The sequence below is a fragment of the Pteropus medius genome, unplaced genomic scaffold (genome assembly GCF_902729225.1).
Source record: "Pteropus medius unplaced genomic scaffold, Ma_sr-lr_union100, whole genome shotgun sequence".
NCBI classification, from domain to species: Eukaryota; Metazoa; Chordata; class Mammalia; order Chiroptera; family Pteropodidae; genus Pteropus; species Pteropus medius.
The window spans coordinates 838,919-855,173 of record NW_024347867.1 but is presented as its reverse complement, the minus strand read 5'-3'; positions in this window follow the sequence as shown (position 1 = coordinate 855,173).

Genomic DNA, 16,255 nt, shown 5'->3' with positions numbered 1-16,255 from the left:
TCTACTTCTTTTAAAAATGCCTACGGGATTTTGATGAGTATTGCATTGAATCTGTATAATGCTTTAGGTAATAAGGTCATTTTAACTATGTTAATTCTTCCAAATCAAGACCATGGAGTAAAATCTTTCTATTTTTGTATCTTCTTCAATTTCTTTTAATAGGGTCTTATAGTTTTCTTTACATAGGTCCTTCACATGTTTTGTTAGATTTATTCCTAGGTATTTTATTCTTTTTGTTGCAATTGCAAAAGGAATTATATTTTCCACTTTTTTTGACACTTCATCATTAGAATATTAAAATGCTAAGATTTTTGAACATTGATTTTGTATCCATAAACTTTATTGTATTTGCCTATTGTTTCTAGAAGTGTTCTTCTGGAGTCTTTAGGGTTTTCTACATAGAGAATCATGTCATCTGCAAATAGTGACAGTTTGACTTCTTTGTTTCCTATTTGATGCCTTTTATATCTTTCTCTTGCCTGATTGCACTCGCTAGGACCTCCAATGATATATTGAATAAAAGTGGTGATATTGGACAGCCTTGCCTTGTTCCTGATCTTAGAGGGAAGGTTTTTAGTTCTTTACCATTAAGTGAAAATGTTGGCTGAGAATTTTTCATATATGGCATTTATTATATTAAGGTATTTTCCTTCTATACCAATTCTGTTAAGTGTTTTGAACATAAATGAATGCTATATCTTGTCGAGGGCTTTTTCTGCATTTATTGATATGATCATAGGATACTTATTTTTTAATTTGTTTATGCGGTGTATCATATTAATTGATTTGCGTATGTTGAACTATCCCTGTGCCCCTGGGATGAAGCCTACTTGATCGTGGTGTATAATCTTTTTAATATGTTGCTATATTCGGTTTGCTAGTATCTTTTTTAGGATTTTTACATCTGCGTTCATGAGAGATATTGGTCTGTAGTTTTCTTTTTTTGTGTTATCTTTTGGTATCAGAGTAATATTAGCCTCATAAAATGAGTTGGGAAATATTGCCTTCTCTTCGATTTTTTGTCAGAATTTGAGAATAGTAAGTATTAAAACTTCTTTGAATTTTTGGTAGAATTCACTGGTAAAGCCATCTGGTCCTGGACTTTTACTTTTTGGTAGGTTTTTGATGATTGTTTCAATTCCCATACTGCTGATCGGTCTATTTAGATTTTCCAGTTCTTCTCGATTCAGTCTAGGAAGGTTGTATATTTCTAAGTACTGGTATATTTCTTCTAGGTTATTAAATTTGGTGTTATATGCTTTTTCATAGTATTCTTGTATGATCCTTTGTATTTCTGTGGTGTCTGTCATAATTCCCCTCTTTCATCCCCGATTTTGTTTATTTTTGCCCTTTCTGTTTTTTCCTTAGTGAGTCTAGCCAGAGGATTGTCAATTTTATTAACCTTCTCGAAGAACCAGCTCTTCATTGCATTTATTTTTTCTATTGTTTTTTGTTTGTTTGTTTGTTTGTTTTCAATTTCATTTATTTTGGCTCTAATTTTTATTATTTCATTTGTTCTGCTAACTTTAGGCTTCATTTGTTCTTCCTTTTTTAGTTTTTAGTTTTGTTTTGTTTTGTTTTTTTTAAGATGAAGTGTTACGTTGTTTATTTGGTCTTGTTCGTGTTTTTGTTGATAGGCCTGTAATTATATGAACTTTCCTCTTATGACCAATTTTGCCATGTCCCAAAAGTTTTGATATGTACTATCATTATCATTTGTTTCTATGTCTTTCTTGATCTCTCTTTTTATCTCTTCTGACCCAGTTATTCTTCAGTAGCATGGTCCTTAACTTCCATGTATTTGTGGTTCTTCCTGATTTCTTTCTGCAATTGATCTCTATTTTCAAAGCATTATGATCAGAGAATATGGTTGATATGATTTCAGCCCTCTTATATTTGTTGAAGGTATCTCTGTGTCCTAGTATGTGATTGATTCTGGAGAATGTTCCATGTGCACTAGAAAAGTATGTATTAGCAGGTGTTTGGGGATGGAATGCTCTTAAATGTCAATTATGTCCAGTTTGTTTAATGCATCATTTAAGAATGTTATTTCCTTATTGATTTTCTGTTTGGATGATCTGTCCATATCTGACATTGGGGTATTTAGGTCCCCAACTATGATAGCATTTTGGTCTATTTCTCTCTTTAGTTTTGTTGATAATTGCTTTACATATTTCGGGGCTCCCTGATTGGGAGCATAGATATTAATAAGTGTTATGTCTTCTTGGTGCATGTTTCTCTTTATCATTATGAAGTGTCCCTCAGTATCTTTCTTTACCTTTTTCATTTTGAAGTCTATTTCATCTGCTATTACTACCACTACTCTTGCTTTTCTCTGAATGTCATTTGCTTGAAATATTATTTTCCACCCTTTCACTTTGAGTCTATATTTGTCTTTGGAGCTGAGATGTGTCTCCTGGCGGCGCATATGGTTGGATTTTGTTTTGTGATCCATTCTGCAACTCTATGCCATTTTATTGGTAAGTTCAATCCATTTACATTTAGGGTGATTACTGAAATATGAGGTCTTCTTTTAGCCATTTTATCTTTTGCTTAGCTTGGTTTTTCCATTTCTTCCTTGTCCTCGTTTTTCTGTTTTCTTTTTTTTGGTTAGCTTTTGTGGGTTTTCTCTCTGGTCATACTTGTTTTATGTTATATACCATGGTCCTGAATCTTTGGCATGTGGTTACCATTACGAATATGTAAAGGATAGTTTTATATATATATATAGTTGACCATTTTCTTCTGCGCATGCCTTATCTCCATTCCCCTTTGCGAATTTGTATCTTTGAATCCCCCCTCTTTCAGTCATTGTTATCTCAGTTTGTCCCTATGCATGCTGAACGTTCATTACTTTTCATTAAAACAATTCTCTTCTTATTATTTAAGCTTATAATGTCCTGTTCTTAGTAAGTGTTGTACTCCTCTGCTTCTATCTGTCTACTAGTCGCCTTACTCCTAGTTGTGTTTTTGTTTTTGTTTTTGTTTTTGTTTTGGTAATTTTATTTTAGATCAGCTGACCCCTTTCAGTATTTCCTGTAGTGTAGGCCTCGTAGTGGAGAATTCCCTCTATTTTTTTTTTTTTTTTTGATTCTGGAAAGGTCTTTATTTCTCCTTCATATCTAAAGGAGAGCTTTGCTGGATATATTATTCTTGGCTGGTAGTTCCTTTCATTTAATAGCTTGAATATTTGATTCTATTCCTTTCTGGCTTGTATGGTTTGTGCTGAGAAGTCCGATTATATTTTAATGGATTTTCCTTTATAGATTACCGACTTCATTTCCCTGGCTGCCTTGAGAATTCTGTCTTTGTCATTGATTTTTGATAATTTTTATACAATGTGCCTTGGCGAAGGCTTTTTTGGGTTGTAATAATTGAGTGTTCTGTTGACTTCTTGAATTCCAAGCTTCAGCTCATTCCTTAGGTTTGGGAAATTCTTGTCAACTATTTGTCGGAAAATGCTTTCTAATCTCTGCTCTTTTTCCTCACCTTTGACAGTGCCCATTATTCTTGTTTCCTCTCCTGATGGTATCAGCTAGTTCTTGTATTTTTCTTTATTTATTTTTCATTCTTTGATTTCTTCTTTCCGATTTATTTCTAGATTTCTGTCTTCATTATCACTGATTCTTTCCTCTATTTGGTCGACTCTATTTCCCAAGCTTGCTATTTCATTTTTCAACTCTTGCAGTATGTTCTTTATCTCCGGAAGTTCTATTTGGTTCTTTTTGAGGGTTTCGGTCTTTTTGCTAAAAAACTCATTCTGCTCATCTAGTTGTTTTTTCAATTCCTGAAATTGTTGGTATGAATCATTTCATATCTCATTGAGGTTTTTCAGAAGTACCATTCTGAATTCTCTGTCATTTAAGTCGCAGATTTCTATGTTTGTACGGTTATTTTCTGGAGATTTTCTTCTTTCTTTCTGAGCTGCCTTGTCACTTTGGTTGTTCATGGTGTTTAATGGACTATTTCTCCACCTGGGCATTAATGTAAAGTGTATTCTGCTATTTTTTTTCTCAGAAGTTTTATTATATAAATGTCTCTCTTTAGCCTGTTGCAAAGAAGGCATTTTTCTTTTTGTTTCCAGCAAGTGGTATCTAATCCTCTTGGATCCCTGCTTTATATAAAGTCTTTATCATGTCTTTGTTTTTTTCTAATAGATGTTTAATTATGCTCCCTATCCTCAGTCTCAGTCCCTGTCAGTGTTATCAACAGTTTCGGTATCATTTGCTCAGATTGCCCTGGCTCCGCAATGTTCTGCTTTGGTGGATTTGGGGGAAGATTTTGGGTTGGGGAATGGGGCCTGCAGCTCAGCCTCCCATTTTGCAACCATATCTGGTAAAAATCAACTGTTGTTTCTCTGCTTTCTGCCTGGGCACTGCTGCCAGCCACGTGGAGCTCACGGCTCTCCCAAGCAGCACTGTTCAGGGAATCACCACATTCACCCCCTCCCTCCTCTTGCAGAGAGCTCCGGCTGCAAGAGGCAGCTTCTTGTTTCTCCCAGTCCACCACCCATACCCAGAGTTCTGACCTGTGGTAGCTCTTATGCAAAGATCCCACATTCAGACTTGCTGGTGTGCAGTTTGTGTGTTTTTTGTTGAGTTTTAGATGTTTGGCTCATTGTTTCAAAGAGAGAGATTTGGGAATGTCTCTCACTCAGCCATGTTTCTGTTGAGCCTCTCTATTTGGTTCTTTATTAGAGTTTCAGTTTCCTTGGCAAGGTATTCCTGTTGTTCATTGATTTTGTTTCTAAGTTCTTTCAAGTGTTGATCAAAATTTTCTTGCATCTTGTTGGGATTTTTTAGTAGTGTAATCTTCTGATCTCTGTCATTTAAATTTCAAATTTCTATACATTTAAGGTTATTTTCTGGAGGTTTTTTTCATCTTTTTTTCTGAGCAACCTTGTCACCTTAGTTGTTCATGTTTGGTGGACTATTTCTTTGCCTAGTCATTAATGAGAATGTACTCTGTTTTGTTTTTTGAAAAAAAAAATTAAAATTTATTATATAGTGTTCTCTCTTTAAGGGGTTGATAAGAAGTGGATTTTCTTTTGATTTTCAGTAGGTGTTGCCCATGCCTCCTGTACTGCCCAAGCCTCAGGGATCTCTGCTTTGAGTTTAAAAATGTCTTTTATTCGCTGGGGAGGTGTGTGTCTCCTCTGTGACCAAGTCACCTAGGTTCCAGTTCTCCATTCTCATGGAAGAATGTAAAAGGCGATAGGGGTCCGAGCCTCTGAAAAGGCCCTGATGTCCCAGGACTGTCCCAACTGTCAGATGCGGTTCTCTGCTGTTTCCTTTTGAATCAAACTGACTGGGTGTGGTGGGGTGGATTGAGAGAGTCTACTAATGTGTGTGGCTGTTTTCTTTGCAGTAATTTTGGCCCTCAGGCTCATTTCTATATCTCGGATCTTGTCACTGGGACCAGCTGCATTTTATGTTTCAGTTCTTGTTGTGCAAATTCCCCTGGGGCTTGGTGCTGGCTCTAGGAGGGTATGGGGGAGGGGATTGCACTTCGGGATGTGGAGGAAGGTGGCCAGGCTCCATGACTCAGCTTTCTGCCTGGCAAAGGTGATTGCTAAGACACCACTGCACTAAGTCTCTGCCCTGCTCTCTGCCCTGATCATTGGGTTTCACTCCATGTAATATGCTGATTACTCATTCAGGACTGTTTGGAGCTACAAAGAATCAAAATAACCACCATGTAATTCCCGCCTCCCCCTCAGCTTGCAGAGAGCTCCGGGATGCATTCTGCAGCACCCGCTTCCCTTTCTCCTCCCTGTTTGCACAATTTGCACATCTTCAGATGCTCTGATGCACAGACCTCTCAGACGTGCTTATGTGCAGGTTGTGTGTTACCTGTTAGATTGTATGTTATCCATTTGTTGTAATTTCAAGAGAAGAGATCACTGGAGATTCTTCATACTGCTATGCTTTGACATCACTCTAAATAATTGAAAACAATCCCGTTTAAAATTGCATCAAAAAATAAATTTAGAAATAAATTTTACCAAGAAGATGAAAGACCTGTTTTCAGAAAATTATAAGAAATTGAAGAAGATACAAATAATTGGAAGCATATATTGTGCTCATGGATATCAAGAATTAACATCATTAAAATGTCCATGTTACACAAAGCAATCCACAGATTCAATGCAATCCCTATCAAAATACCAATAACGTTTTTCACAGAACTAGAACAAACAAACCTAAAATTTATATGGAACCAAAAGAGACCCTGAATAGCCACAGCAATTTTGAGAGAGAAGAACAAAATTGGAGGTTTCATGGTACTTGATATCAAATTATATTACAAGGCTCTAGTTATCAAAATAGCATGGTACTGGCATAAAAAAAAAAACAGACACATAGATCAATGGAACAGAATAGAGGGCCTGGAAATTAATCCATGTCTATATGGTCATTTAATCTATGACGAAGGAGACCTGAATATACAGTCAGGTAAAGACAGTGTATTCAGTAAATTGTGTTGGGAAAACTGGGCAAATACATGCAAAAAATGAAACTAGATCACCTTCTTACACCATATACAAGAATAAATTCAAAATGGATTAACAACTTAAATGCTAAATCTGAAATCATAATCTCCTAGAAGAAAACATGGGTAGCAAATTCTCTGACATTGTTCTTAGTAATATTTTTTCTGCTCCATCTCCTTGGGCAAGGGAAACAAAAGAAAAAAGTTAACAAATGGGACTACATCAAACTAAAAAGTTTTGGCCAAGCAAAGGAAACTATCAACAAAATGAAAAGACAATGTACTGAATGAGAGAAGATATTTGCCAATGATACATCCAATAAAGAGTTAATATCCAAAATTTAAAAAGAACTTATACAACTCAACACCAAAAAAAAGAAAAAGAAAAAATAAACAATCCAATTAAAAAATGAGCAAAGGACCTGAATAGGCATTTCTCCAAAGAGGACATACAAATGGCCAATAGACATATGAAAAGATGCTCACTGACACTAATCATCAGAGAAATGCAAATTAAAACCACAATGAGATATCACCTCACATCTTTAAGAATGGCAATCATCAATAGGTCAAAAACAAGTGTTAGCAAGGATGTGGAAAAAAGGGAACCCTCATACACTGTTGGTGAGATTGCAAATGGTACAGCTACTATGGAAAATAGTTTGGAGGTTCCTCAAAAAATGAGAAATGGAAGTACATTATAACCCAGATTTACACTTCTAAGTATTTATCCAAAGAAAACCAAAACACCAATTTGAAAAGATATATTCAACTCTATGTTCACTGCAGCACTACTTACAATAGCCAAGATATAGAAGTAACCTAAGTGCTCATCAATAGATAATTGGATCAAATAGAGGTGATACATATATTCAATGGAATATTACTCAGTTATAAAAAAGAAATAACATCTTACCATTTGCAACAATATGGATGGATCTAGAGAGTACTATGCTAAGTGAAATAAGTCAGACAGAGAAAGACAAATACCATATGATTTCACTTATATGTAGAATCTAAGGAACAATATAAGCAAACAAGTAAAATGAAAACATACTCATAGAAACAGAACTGGTGATTGCCAGATGGAAGAGGGTTTGGAGGTCTGGGTGAAAAAGATAAAGGGATTAAGAAGTACAAATGGGTAGCTACAAAATAGTCATGGTGATGTAAAGTACAGCATAGGGAATATAGTCAATAATATTGTACTAACTATGTATAATGCCAGTTGAGTACTAGACTAATTGGGGGATCACTTCATAAATTATATAAATGTCTAATCATTGTACTGTACACCTGAAACTAACATAAGATAATATTGAATGTGAACTCTATTTGAAAAACAAAAATTAAAAAATAAAAAATAAACCCTTTAGGTATTGCATTACAAAAAATATGTTCACTTTCAGAACTCATGTTCTGAATGGTTATTGATGTATGTCATTGAGGCTTTTTATACAACATTATTATAGCAATATATAAATGATGTGGAATGTAATGCTAAAACTGACACTGTAAAAATGATGTTAGGAATTATGTCTCTTAAGATGTAAAGCTAAGATTAATAAAATGAATTTTAAGTAAGGTTAATGAAGACCTCCCAACTATATCATTGCATTACACAATCAGATTACTAAAGTCAGAGAACAGAGATGAAATAGCTTATCCAAGTGTATGATGAAATGAATCACATGACTGGGAAGTCGTGAAACCAAAATCAGACCCCTGGTTTTTCTGCATCCACAGCAACCAAACATACTCTATTAGCCATCACTGCCTCATGGAGTTGGAATCTGGTCTTTCCTGTAGAACACAGGCAGCAGGAGGCCTTAACTAAGCTCCATACTGCCCAATGAGAAGTATTTTAAATATTAAATCTTTCTCTCATAATTGTCCTCAAAAAAAAAAAAAAAGTAGAAAATACAACCGTAGATCTGCAGCCTACATTGCTAGTTGGCAGGAAATTAGATCCTAGATTCTCACTTAGCTATAGCAACAATGTCTATATGTAAACCTTCTTTGTGCACTGAAAGTTTCACCTTTAGCTAAAGAGAAGGAACAGTATGTATTTAAATTAATGTGTGATGTTCCTTTACAATCACAAGTTTTGCCCAGAAGGTTCATTCGATATACACATTTCTGCAATTTAAAAAAAATTACATAACATCTCATCATTCCAAATCACATTCAACCTATTTGATTTTTTATTATTCTTTTAATGTTTACTTGGTTATTATCACATTGATTCAGTGCATGATTATTATAGAAAAAATCATAATAATAACAAAATTATAAATAAAAAGTCTATAACACCATTCATCCAGAGACATTCACTAATAATTCCATAGTGTTTATTCACCTAGATACATTTTATATGTATATATACATACATGGAGTTCAACCTAATTGTTTTAAACAGCTGAATTATTTTACCTAATATTGTTTTGTATGTTTCCATATATCTTGCCATGTACTGTTTACTCACTTGGTATAAAAATACATTTAATATCTTCTCTATTTTTTGAGAAAACAGAAAACAGTTTATTGTCACTTGCTTACCAGAGCTAGAATTGTTATAGACACAAACAAATGGCAAAGGAAGCAAACAGAAGAGGAATAAAATGAAAAGCAATTAGACAAATAGTCATACTCATATATAAACAGCATTCTTCAGCCTATGGAAAATTCTGCCCTCACCTAATTTGTGTGTGTATGTGCATGTGTGTGTGTGTGTGTGTGTGTGTGTGTCTGTGTGTGTGTAATAAAATGAGATGAGCTATTTTCAGATCCATTTTAATTTTAAAAACATTGGTCAATAAATAATTTTAAACAATGTTAAAAGTTAAAATATATATCACTGGTGATCACACAATTAAGATAATATTACTTCCAATTTATATCTATAAACTTCCAAAGTTTAATTTTTCACAGGAAAATTTATTTTTTTAAATGTAACAGTCTATTTTACAGATTTATTATAATTTGAATATCATTTTGGAGAATATTTGTTCACGCTCTATACTTATTAGTTGTAGCTGTTTTTCAGATTAAAACGTAATACATTCTAAATATTTAAACAGGAGAATGTATAAAATTAGACTTTTAAATTATTGCGTCTCTTTACTGTACTCTTCTCAAGACATCATTTAAAAAATTTGTACAAATTCTTATATGCATTGTTTATTTTATATTATGTGACAACAGGAAAGAAAAAATTATCTCTCTCAATTAACCTCAATGATGATATACATAGCTAAAAACCACCAGTAGCAGAGTAACAACTTTAACATATTTATTGAGATGTAATTAACGCAATATATAATTTACATATTTTAAGTGTAAAGTTCAATGATTTTGTATTAAAGTTACAAAGTTATGAAACTGTTACCACAACATATACATTCTATTTAAGTTTAGAAAATTCCCAATACCTCAAGAAGATCCTCTGTGCCCATTTGCAGTCTGTCCTTGTTTCCTACACTAGACCCAGGCAAACACTAATGTACTTTCCATTTCCATGGATTCACTTTTTCTAGACATTTAATACAATTTGAAACATAATATATGGCCCTTGTTGCCAAGTTTTTTATACTTAGCAAAATGTGTTGCGGATTCTGGGAAACATAGCGGAGTGAGAGACGTCCTCAGATCTCTTCCCTTGAAACAACAATAAGCTGAACATCTAAAACACAACAAAAAACAACCAAACTGCACACCAGCACACCTGAGCATGGGATCTGAGCATAAGAGCTAACACAGGTCAAAATTCCAGGTATTGGAGAAATAAAGAAGCTGCCTCTCACAGCTGCCCGAGCTCTTTGCAGGAGGAGGGGGAAGGGTGAAGGTGCAGCAACTTCCCTGATCAGCCTTCCTGGAAGGGTTGAAACTTCTAGCAGCCAGCAGCAGGCCCCATTCATTAGGGCTGAAAGCAGAGAAGCGGGATGGGACAGCAGAGAAACAACAGTTGAATTTTACTGGCCCCGCTTCCAAACTGATGCTGAGCTGCAGCCCCAAACCCCTAATGCAGAGGGCCCCTCTCCCATACCCTCTGAGAACAAACACCACGGAGCCCCAGGGGAATCTGAGTAAAAGCTGGCGACACTGAAGCTACCTCTCTCAGTCTCTGGAGCTCCCTGCAAGAGGACGAGGAGGGGAAAAGGCGCAGCAATTTCCCTGATCAGACTGCCTGGAAGTGCCAGAATTTCTAGCAGCCAGCAGCAGGGTGCAGTAATGAGGGCAGAAAGCAGAGAAGCAGGACGGGACTACAGAGACACAACAGTTGATCTTTACCGGCCCTAGTTGCAAAACCGAGGCTGAGCTGCAGGCCCCAACTCCAAATCCAGAGGGTCCTCCCCACAAAACCTCCGAGACCGATCACTGCAGAGCTCTAGGGCAATCTGAGCAAACACTACTGAAACTGTTGCTAACACTGACGGGGAATGAAACTGAGAGTAGCAAGTGTGATTAAATATCTAGAAGAAAATAAAAAAAGACATTTAGGCCTTATATAAAGCAGGGAACCAACATGCTTGGACGCCACCTACTGGATACCAAATGAAAAGCGCCTTCTTTGCAGCAAGCTAAAGAGAGACCTCTATGTAATGGATCGTGTTTCTAGAAAAACAACAGAATACATTCCCATTAATGCTCAGGCACAAAAATAGTCCATTAAACAAAATGAACAACCAAGGTGACAAGACATCTCAGAAAGAAAGAGAAAAATCTCCAGAAAATAAGCTTGCAGACATAGAAATATATGACTTAAATGACAGAGAATTTAGGATGGTACTTCTGAAAAAACTCAATGAGATCCAAAACAACTCAAATCAACAATTTTAGGAATTAAGAAAACAACTAGATGAGCAGAGCAAAGAGATTGAAACCCTTAAAAAGAACCAAATAGAATTTCTGGAGATGAAGAACACACTGCAAGAGTTGAAAACTGAAATAGCAAGCTTGGGAAATAGAGTTGACCAAAAGGAGGAAAGGATCAGTGATATCGAAGACAGAAATCTAGAAATGAATCAGAAGGAAGAAGAGAGAAACCGAAGAATAAAAAATAATGAAAGAAAAATACAAGAACTAGCTGATACCATCAGGAGAAGAAACATAAGAATAATAGGCATTATCGGAGACGAGGAAAGGGAGCAGGGACTAGGAAGCATTCTTAAGGCAAATAGTGGACAAGAATTTCCCAAATCTAAGGAAGGAGCAGGAGCTTGGAATTCAAGAAGTCCAGAACACCCAATTATCTCAACCCAAAAAGGCCTTCACCAAGACAAAGTGTATTAAAATTATCAAAAATCAACGACGAAAACAGAATCCTTACCGCAGCCAGGGAGAAGATGGTAACAAATAAAGGAAAACCCATTAGATTATTATTGGACTTCTCAGCGCAAAGCTTACAAGCCAGAATGGAATGGAATCAAATATTTAAACTATTAAGCGAAAGGAACGACCAGCCTAGAATAATGCATCCAGCTAAGCTCTCCTTTAGATATGAAGGAAAAATAAAGAACATTCTAGACATACAAAAATTGAGGGAATTCTCCACTACGAGGCCTGCACTACAGGAAATACTGAAAGGTGTCAGCTCATCTAAAGCAAAATAACAAAACAAAACAAAAAATACATAATTAGGAGTAAAGTGACTATCAAGCAAATAGAAGCAGAGGAGTGCAACTCTTACTAAGAACAGGGCATTATAAGCTAAAACAATAAGAAGAGATTTGCTATAGCAAGCTAGTAATGAACATTCAGCATACATAGCAACAAATTGAGATAACGATGACTGAAAAGGGGAGAATTCAAATAACCAAATACGCGAGGAGGAAAGATGATAAGGCACACACAGAAGAAATGGACGAGTGTGTATATATATATAACTACCTTTTTTGAATTCGTAATGGTAACCACACACCAATGATTCAGAACTAAAATATATAACATAAAACAAGAACGAGTGACAAAACCCACAAATGCCAATCAAAATAAATAAAACGGAAACACAAGGACAAGGAAGAAAGGGAACACTGAGCTACCAGAAAGCAAAAGATAAAATGGCTATAAAAAGACCTCATATTTCAATAATCACCCAAAATGTAAATGAACTGAAATCACCAATAAAAAGGCAGACTTGCAGAATGGATCAAAAAACAAAACCCAATCACATGCTGCTTTTAAGAGACACATCTCAGTTCCAAAGGCAAATTTAGACACAAAGTGAAAGGGTGGAAAATGATATTTCAAGCAAATGACACTTAGAGAAAAATGGGAGTAGCAGTACCAATATCAGACGAAATAGACTTCAAAATAAAAAAGGTAAAGAAAGATACTGAGGGACACTTCATAATGATAAAGGGAATCATGTACCAAAAAGACAAAACACTTATTAATATCTATGCTCCCAAACAGGGAGCCTTGAAATATGTAAAACAATTACTAACAGAACTAAAGGGAGAAACAGATCAAAACACTATTATAGTAAGGGACCTAAATACCCCACCGTCAGATATGGACAGATGATCCAAACAGAAAATCAATAAGGAAATAACATCCTTAAATGACACATTAGATCAACTGGACATAATTGACATTTACAGAACCTTCCATCCCAAAACAGCTGCTTATACATTCCTTTCAAGTGCATATAGAGCATTCTCAAGAACTGACCACATACTGGGATTCAGATATAGCCTCAAGAAATATAAGAGGTTTGAAATCATACCAACCATATTCTGTGATCCTAATGCTTTGAAACTAGAGATCAACTGCAAAATGAAATCAGGAAGAACCACAAAAACATGGAGAATAAACAACATACTACTGAAGAATAACTGGCTCAGAGAAGAAATAAAAGGAGAGATCAAGAGATACATAGAAATGAATGATAATGATAGTACAACATATCAAAACTTTTGGGACAAGGCAAAAGCAGTCATAAGAGGAAAGTCCATATCATTACAGGCCTATCTCCAAAAACAAGAATGAGCCCAAATAAACAACCTAACACTTCATCTTAAAAACCTAGAAAAGGAAGAACAAATGAGGCCTAAAGTCAGCAAAAGAAAAGAAATAATAAAAATTAGAGCAGAAATAAATGAAATTGAAAACAAAACAACAACAGCAACAAAAAAAACAATAGAAAATATAAATACAACAAGGAGCTGGTTCTTTGAGAACATTAATAAAGTTGACAACCCCCTGGCTAGACTCACTAAAGAAAAATGAGAAAGGACACAAATAAACAAACTCAGGGATGAAAGAGGGAAAATTATGACAGACACTGCAAAAATACAAAAGATGATACAAGAACACTGTGAAAAAGTATATAATAACAAATTTAATAACACAGAAGAAATGGGCCAATACTTAGAAAAATACAATCTTCTTAGACTGAATCAAGAAGAACTGGAAAATCGAAATAGACCAATCAGCAATATGGAAATTGAAACAATCATCAAAAACCTACCAAAAGGAAAAGTCCAGGACCAGATGGCTTCACCAGTGAATTCTACCAAACATTCAAAGAAGATTTATTACCTATTCCCCTCAAACTCTTCCAAAAAATCAAAGAGGAGGCAATACTTCCTAACTCATTTTATGAGGCTAGTATTACTCTGATACGAAAACCTGGTAAAAACAATACAAAAAAAGAAAACTACAGACTAATATCTCTCATGAACACAGCTGCAAAAATCCTAAATAAGATACTAGAGAACTGAATACAGCAACATATTAAAAAGATTATACATCACAATCAAGTGGGCTTCATCCCAGGGACACAGGGATGGTTCAACATACACAAATCGATTCATGTCATACACCACATATACGAATTAAAAAATAAGAATCATAAGATCATATCATTAGATTCTGTAAAAGCCTTCAACAAGATACAGCATCCATTTATGATCAAAACACTTAACAAAACTGTTATAGAAGGAAAGTACCTTAACATGATAAAAGCCATCTATGACAAGCTCTCAGCCAACATTATACTTAATGGTGAAAAACTAACAACCTTCCCTCTAAGATCAGGAACAAGGCTAGGCTGTCCACTATCGCCACTGTTATTCAATATAACATTGGAGGTCCTAGCGAGTACAATCAGGCAAGAGAAAGATATAAAAGGCATCCAAATGGGAAACGAAGAAGTCAAACTGTCACTCTTTGCAGAAGACATGATTCTCTATATAGAAAACCCTAAGGACTCCACAAGAACAATAAGCAAATACAGTATCTGGATACAAAATCAACGTTCAAAAATCCATAGTGTTCCTATACTCTAATAATGAAATGTCAGAAAAAGAAGTGGAAATAATAATTTCTTTTGCAATTGCAAGGAACAGAATAAAATATCTAGGAATAAATCTAACAAAACATGTGAAGGACCTATATAATGTAAACTATAAGACCCTATTAAAAGAAATCGAAGAAGGTACAAAGAAATGGAAAGATATTTCGTGTTCTTGGAATGGAAGAATCAACATAGTTAAAATGACCGTATTACCTTAAGCATTATACAGATTTAATGCAATCGCCATCAAAATCCCATCGGCATTTTTTAAAGAAACAGAACAAAAAATCATCAGATTTGCATGGAAGCACAAAAGACCCCAAATTGCCAAAGCCATTCTGAGGAAAAAGAATGAGGCTGGAGGCATCGCACTGCCCGACTTCAAATTATACTACAAAGTGACAGTAATCAGAATGGCATGGTATAGGCAGCAAAACACGCGCACACACACACACACACACACACACACACACCAGTAGAACAGAATCAAGAGTCCAGAAACAAACCCATATTTATATGGGCAAATGATTTTCGATGAAGAAGCCAAAAACGTACAGTGGAGAAAGGAAAGCCTCTTCAATAAATAATATTGGGGAAACTGGAAAGCCACCTGCAAAAGAATAAAACTAGACTGTTGTCTATCACCACACACCAAAATTAACTCAAAATGGATTAAAGATCTAACTATAAGACAAGAATCTATAAAATGCATAAAAGAAAACATAGGACCTAAACTCAAGGACCTTTGACTTAAAGAGGATTTTATGAATTTGACCTCAAAAGCAAGAGAAGTAAAAGCAAAAATAAATGAATGGGACTACATCAAACTGAAGAGCTTCTGCTCTGCAAAAGAAGCCATCAACATGGTAAAGAGACAACCATCCGAATGGGAACATATATTTGCAAGCAATGCCTCCAATAAGGGCCTAATATCCAAAATATACGAAGAACTCATACGACACAATAACAACAAAAAACCAAATGATCCAAACAAAAAATGGGCAGAGGACCTGAACAGACACTTCTCCCTAGAGGACATACAAATGTCCAATAAATATAGGAAAAGATGCTCAACATCGCTAGCTATTAGGGAAATGCGAATCAAAACCACAATGAGATGCCATCTCACACCTGTTAGAATAGCTGTAATCAACAAGACAAGTAATAACAAATGCTGGAGAGGATGCGGAGAAAAAGGAACCCTCATACACTGCTGGTGGGCCTGCAAATTGGTACAGCCACTATAGTAAACAGTATGGAGGTTCCTCAAAAAACTAAGAATGGATCTAGCATATGATCCACTAAGCCCTCTACTGGGTATTTACCCCAAAGACTTGAAAACCCATATCCAAAAAAGGTATTTGCACACTGATGTTCATAGCAGTATTATTCACAGTGGCCAGGACATGGAAGCAACTGAAGTGTCCTACAATAGATGATTGGCTAAAGAAGCAGTGGTACATA